Here is a 7,247-nt window from a genome sequence, read left to right on the forward strand (position 1 = left end):
CCTCCCTCAGTATCTCATTATGATCTGTTTCTTGTGAGAGTTTGAAGACATTGAAGCTGAGTTGTTCGTCATGGATCCTCAAAATTAGCTCCCCTCGCTCCACATCTATGAGTGCTCTGGCTGTAGCTAAAAAAGGTCTTCCCAATATGATTGGGTGAGTGTGACTTTCTTCCATGTCCAAGATGACAAAGTCTGTGGGAAGAAAGTATTTTTCCACCTTCACCAGCACATTTTCAACCACTCCTACTGCTTGTTTTTGAGTTTTGTCAGCTAGCCTGATAACTACATCTGTGGGTATCATCTCATTGATCTGCAGCCTTTTCATAAGGGATAAAGGCATTATGTTGATGCTTGCTCCCAAATCGCAGAGTGCTTTATCAAACATTGTTTCTCCTATGGCACAGGGGATGTGAAAACTCCCTGGGTCCTTCCTTTTTATAGGCAACTCTGGTTGAATTAGAGCACTGCACTCCTTATTCATCACTATTGTTTGTCCTCCCTTGAGTGAGCTTTTCCTGGTTAGCAGCTCCTTCATATACTTAATATATGAGGGCATTTGTTGGAGGGCCTTGATGAATGGTATGTTTACATGGAGGGATGCAAACAGGTCAAGAAACCTTGAGTATATTCTCTTCTCTACAGCACCATTGAGTAATTGGGGAAACGGTGCATAGAGTTTCAGCAGCTCCTTCTGTGTCAGCTCGTTTTGTGAAATTTTGGGTTCTTGGTGATCCTTTTCCTGTTTCTCTGCTGATGTCTCTCCAAGTTGTTCTAATGGCTTGTTTTGATTTTCCTCAGTCTCCTTATTGCTTATAGTAACTGTTCATACCCTGGGTCGAGCTATCCGACCTGGGATAATCGACGACAAAGCGACCGACCTCTTCAGGTCAAGCGGACCGACTTCTTCTTAAAGAACTCGGCCAAATCGACAGGAAAGCCAATAACGGGCCCAGGTAGAGGAACACGACCCAAATTCAAAGGTCGTCCAAGCCTATAGAGATAAGGGTGGTTCCCTTGAAGATAAGCTGACCTCAACTCAAAGATAAAGATAAGATAAGATAACTAACTTATCTTATCTAGAAAGGTCACTCTACAACTACTATAAATACACTGGAGCACCCAGGTATAACTCATACTCTGATTCTACTAAAAACCTGTTTAATACCCATGCTAACTTAAGCATCGGAGTCTCTTGCAGATACCCCCACCCTCCGGTGACGAAGGATCAGCAGTGCAGCAAGTCCAGCAAGTCAAACACAACAGCTTCGGCTGCCACCGGCCAGCCGGACACGACATCTCTGACCAGTACGGAAGATCTCGTCCGAGATCGACCTCCAGTTTCAGGTAACCCTCGGAACAGTAACCATCTTGCAATCTTCCCATCTGACTTTCTTTTCTTCAACTCTCGGATTTTTCTCTGTGTCACTTGGGAAGCTATCAGTAGGTTTGGGAATCTTTTCAGATAAGTATCCCACTTGAAATTCCAGCCTCTTGATGGTGTCCCTCTAGTTCTTGATACTAGCTCGCACCTCCTCTTTGAATACCTTATTATCTTGAATTTCTTTGCATATGCCTTCAAGCAGAGTCTCAATTTTGGAGAGTCTTTCTTCAGATGATGGTGAGTTGAGAGTGTATGGGTGAGTTGGGTCATTTTGGTTTTGGTATGGATGTAGAGAGGTGTTGTTAGGGTGGTGCTGATATGATCTCTGTGTGGAATGTTGGTGAGCTGCATGGTTGTTGGGGTTGTGTCGTCTCTGATCCTGGCCTTGATCTTGTTGATTTCCCCACCCAAAGTTTGGGTGATTCTTCCATCCAGGGTTGTAGGTTTTGGAGTATGGATCATGGGTCTGCCTGGGTGATTTTCCAATGTAGTTGGCTTGTTCTTGCTCCTCCTCTGCCTCAGCATTCACTCCCTCTTGGGTTGCTGATGAGGTGGTGATTGCTGCCATTTGGTTCCTCTCCATATTCTTGGTGAGGTCAGCCAGCTGCTTGGTAATAAGCTTGTTTTGGGCCAGCAGTGCATCCACATATTTTAGCTCCATCACTCCTCTAGTGTTGCCTCTTTCAGAAGCATAGAAGTAGTCATTCTCCGCTACAGTCTCAATGACATCTATGGCTTCTTCAATGGTCTTCTTCTTTTTTAGAGATCCCCCGGATGAATGGTCTACTGCCTTCTTTGATACATAAGAGAGGCCTTCATAGAAAATGTGTAGTTGCACCCATTCATTGAACATATCTGGTGGACACCTTCTTGTCAGGTCCTTAAACCTCTCCCATGCTTCATATAGAGTCTCACCATCCTGCTGCCTGAATGTTTGCACCTCAGCTCTCAGCCTGTTGATCCGTTGAGGAGGATAGAATCTTGCCAAGAATTTATTTACCACATCTTCCCAGGTTGCTAGACTCTCCTTTGGGAAGGATTTCAGCCATTTAGATGCCTTGTCCCTAAGTGAGAAAGGGAACAGAAGTAGTCTATAGGTGTCAGGATGAACACCATTAGACTTCACAGTATCACATATCCTCAGGAAGGTGGTTAGATGTTGATTGGGGTCTTCTTGGACACCTCCTCCGAATGAACAATTGTTCTGAACAAGGGTGATGAGTTGTGGCTTTAGTTCAAAGTTTTTGGCATGTATGGTTGGCCTTTGGATGCTGCTTCCACAGTTTCCTGGGTTTGGGTTGATGTAAGAACCCAGAACTCTTCTCTCTTGTCCAGCCTGATGCGCTGGACCTTCTCTGCCATGGTTGTGAGCCTCTTCTTCATGATGGTTCTCCATGTTTTCATCCATGTCTGGTTCAAAGTACTCCTCCTCTTCCTCAACACCAACTACTCTCTTTCCTCTTGCTTCCCTCCTTAATCTAAGGAAGGTCCTCTCAGGTTCAGAATAAAAGGAAGTTGAAGTCCCACTTCTTCTCCCAGTCATACAACCAACAAGGCACAAGCAAGGAAATAGATGCAGAAAGTACTCTTGTTAAAATTGCTGTTAGTGTGAGCGATGTAATATATCAAACAGTTAGTGGGTTAGTGAACTGAATGGTAAATAACTAAGAAAACGGAGTAGGTGGGAAGGGAGGAAAATAACTAAAACTGAAAGTAATTAACACAAATAGAAATTTAAATCAAAGAAAAGAAAAATGCTCAATCTAGTTATCCTCTAATTTAGTCATTGTTGATACAAAATCAATCCCCGGCAACGGCGCCATAAACTTGATATCACAGAAACTTGTCTCTCAACAATTTTCCTTCGGCAAGTATACCGAATTGTCGTCAAGTAAAAACTCACAATACAGTGAGGTCGAATCCCACAGGGATTGATTGGTCAAGCAACTTTAATTAGAGGAATGTTCTAGTTGAGCGAAGCAGAATTTGGTTTGAGAGTTGTAGGAAATTAAATGGCGGGAAAGTAAATAGCAGAAAATGTAAATGCTGGAAGTAAAGAACTGAAAGTAAATAACGGAAAGTAAATTGCAGAATTGTAAATGGGAATGGGGAAGATGCTCATAAAAGTAAATTGCAGAAATTAAAGAGAATATGTAAGATCAGAAATGGGGATTCATTGGGCTTAGAAGATGTTGCATTCTCCGGATCAAGTTCATTTTCATCTCATCCTCAATCAATGCATTCATCGATCTCCTTGGCAATCTTAAGTGATCGAATTCCAATTCCTTGGTAATTCAATCTCTCAAATCTTGATCAATAGCCAATTTCTTGGTCAATTGCTCATGAGAAGAGATGAAGTATGGTCACTGATTATACCACATGCATTCCCAAATCAAGTGTTGGTAGGATTATAGTCACCATACCCAACCAAACCCAATTTGGTCCAACATGAGAAAGCATTTCTAGCATGATCTCTTTATTCCTCTTCCAAGGTTCAGAAAAGATCCAAGTATGAATAGCTTCTTTTTCAAGATAACTACCCAATTTGATGAAGATTGAAAGCTTTCTAGTAAAATCAAGAGAAAAGATAGAAGAAGAGTAATGAAAATTAGTATTGATCCATCAAATTACAACAGAGCTCCCTAACCCAATGAAAGGGGTTTAGTTGTTTATAGCTCTGGAAATGGAAAACAAAGATGGAGAATACATCATGAAAACTAAAACTAGAAGTGCAGAGAAAGTAAATTATACAGAGAGTAGTTCTCAATTTTCCATCCCCCAAAATCTACTTTCTAATTCAAAACTACCCCTATATATACTACTCTTCTGATCTTCTAGTTGGTTCTTCAAGTCTTGGATATGGGCCTTTGGATCTTGAGTTTGAAGTAGTTATACTCTTCAGTGGGCTTAGCTTTACTTTCAGAGAGAAAGTGTGAAGTAGGAAGGGTCTTTAGCTCAGGACGTTAGTGGCGTTAACATTAAGTGAGAGTGTGGGTTCGAGAACGTTAGTGACAATCACCTTTTTCACTAACGTTCCTCACCAAGGGATGATCCACGTTAACTTCAACGTTAGTGGCACCAACGTGACCACCAACGTTGCCTCTTGGTCCTTCACACACGTTATTGGGACTCACATTTTTCAATAACGTTGAGAGTCTTCCCTCCCTACGTTAGAGTTCACGTTAACTTAGTTAACATGGCTCTTAATGTAGGCTTGCCAATTCTTCTAGAACGTTAGTGACACTTACCTTTGTCACAAACGTTCCAAGGTGCCCCTACTTCCCACGTACGTTAACTAAGTTAACGTGGCTTCTAACGTGGTAATGGTAGCCATCTCCAACGTTAGTGACAAAGGTGAGTGTCACTAACGTTGGCTCATCATCCTATCCTCAACGTTAGCTTCCACATTAACTAAGTTAACGTGGGAGTTAATGTGGCTCATGGTGGCTCATTGTGGCTCATTCCAACGTTAGTGACAAAGGTGAGTGTCACTAACGTTGGCGATTGTTTGCTTTCTCTACGTTAGCTTCCACGTTAACTAAGTTAACGTGAGAGTTAACGTAGCTCAAGGTGGCTTAGCCCAACGTTAGTGACAATGATGAGTGTCACTAACGTTGGCCACTCTTTTGCTTCCCAACGTTAGAGTCCACGTTAACTAAGTTAACGTGGAGGCTAACGTGGCCAATATGAGCTTGGTCCAACGTTAGTGGCAAAGGTGAGTGTCACTAACGTTGGCTCCACTTTCTTTCTTCCACGTTAGAGTTCACATTAACTTAGTTAACGTGAGTCTTAACTTGGGCTATAATGGCTTCGAGGGAGTTATTGGCGATTACGTTTCTCATTAACGTTGCAAGCTAGCTCCCATTCCACGTTAGTGGTCACGTTAGTTAGACTAACGTGGCTGCTAACGTGGTTCTTTCTTGCTTCCTTTGTCCTGAAATCAAGCAATAAAGTGCATCAAAGTTCTAATCCACATCATGAGACATGCATCATCCAATTTGTCATCTAATTCATGTAAAATTCTCATGAAATCATGTAAAGTGCACAATGTATGCTAAAATCAAGATGTAAGTGAAATTCTACCCAAAACTTGCTTATTTCCTAAGAAAATGCATGAGACTGCCCTAAAACAGTAAAGAAAAGGTCAGTGAAACTGGCCAAAATGCCCTGGCATCAGTCTCCTTTTCTTATCATGTGGTATCGGTTACAAGTCGTAGGTAAATTTTTATTTATCTACACATTCTAGGGTTTTTGCTTAGCCTCTTTATTTTTCTTTTCAATTTCTATAAATTTACCTCAGTGTCCAAAAAATAAAAAAATAAAAAAATAAAAACGAAAATTGTTATTTAGTTTTTGTTTCTACAATTATTATATCTTAAAGTTAGTATCTGCAAAAAAAAAACATCGTCCAAAAAAAAAGAAGTCCAAAAAAAAAAGAATATTCATCTTTAAATTTTTGTTTCTGCGATTATAGTATCTTCAAGTCAGCATCTACAAAAAAAAGGTTCTAAATTTTTCAACTTTGTTTCAACTTTCCATAATATATTCTAATTAGGATTCAAATCTTTTAGTTTCTGTCATCTTGGTATCACTTATTATTTTTCTTTTTCTATCATTCAGAATATTTTAGCTTAGTGTCTCAATTCCTCATTTTCTGAAGTGTAACTTTTTAAAGCAATCCATGAGTGGAAAAAGACAAAAGTGGTGAGCTCAACAGAGGGTAAAAGCACATATTGAGTGTAAACACGAGTGTCCTAATTCGAATGATACACGCGAGAAGAGTGCTGTGAGGTCTTTTTTTTTCATAGGTTCTTCAGTGATGGTTGACAACGAAGGGAACCATGATCTACAGTTGACTTTATGCTTCGACGCAATCGCTAGCGTCCTTGCAAGGATTGAACAACGTCTTGATAACATGGATTTTCGAATTAATTTTTTATCCCCTAGTTGAAGAACGTGGTCTCGAGAATCTGTTAATAATTATTCTGAGGAGTCTGAGGAGGAGACTTTGCCTAGTTCCTGACATCATAGATCACGAGAAAATATTGATAGTAATATCAATGCTATCAAAATACACATCCAGAATTTAAAGGCAAAAGTGACCTTGAGGCTTACCTAAAATGGGAACAGAAGGTTGAGCTCCTATTTCAGTATCATAACTACTCTGAGATAAAAAAGGTAAGACTAGCGACTATAAAATTCTCGAATTATGCCCTTGTCTATTGGGCCAAGCTGGACAAAAAGAGAAGACAGAATAGAAAACCACCAATTTAGTCTTGGCAGAAGATGAAAAAAATCATGAGAAATCAGTTTATGCCATCATTATACCACAATGAGTTTCTTAAAAAGGTTCATAAGTTGAAACAAGGTTCCAAATCAAAGTACCACAAGGAGTTAATGTATTTAGGGACCAAGACTAATGTTGAAAAGTGTCCTAAAGTTCTTATGAGGCACTTTCTTATTGGACTTAATAAAGACATTACAGATAATGTCACACTTTACCATGGAGGATTTAGTCAATGTTGCCATTGAGTTAGAGCACATGAAGAAGAATATTATAAATCAACATATATAAGAAGAAGAGTTTTTCTAAGCCTATCTCTCATGCTTCTTCAAAGATAGTGATAAAAGAACATGTTAAGTATGATGTAGAGGGAGATGTGTACTTGAAGGATCCAAAAGTGCAGAATTTGTAAGTAATTTGACAAACATGAGAGAAAAGAAACTGAGAAAGAGAGTTAGTGTTTGAGTAAAAAAATCAATATTTAATTGAAAGCAAGAGTTTTGAGAGAAAATACGAGAATAGTAAGTGAAAGGAGTCAATGAGTGAAAAAGAAATCGAGAGCCATAAACATAGTTGTGAGAT

General features: G+C 39.8%; 1 non-coding gene across 1 annotated transcript; it reads left to right on the forward strand.

Moving 5' to 3' along the window:
* The first annotated feature begins 2,229 nt into the window (after positions 1 to 2,229).
* Positions 2,230 to 2,336, forward strand: LOC148568567 (small nucleolar RNA R71). The gene has a single exon (XR_015882674.1). It is a non-coding gene; the product is annotated as a small nucleolar RNA R71 (small nucleolar RNA).
* The last annotated feature ends 4,911 nt before the right edge of the window (positions 2,337 to 7,247 follow it).

This window comes from Arachis ipaensis, chromosome B4 (genome assembly GCF_059453495.1).
Source record: "Arachis ipaensis isolate K30076 ecotype BB chromosome B4, ASM5945349v1, whole genome shotgun sequence".
In the NCBI taxonomy this organism is placed as follows: domain Eukaryota; kingdom Viridiplantae; phylum Streptophyta; class Magnoliopsida; order Fabales; family Fabaceae; genus Arachis; species Arachis ipaensis.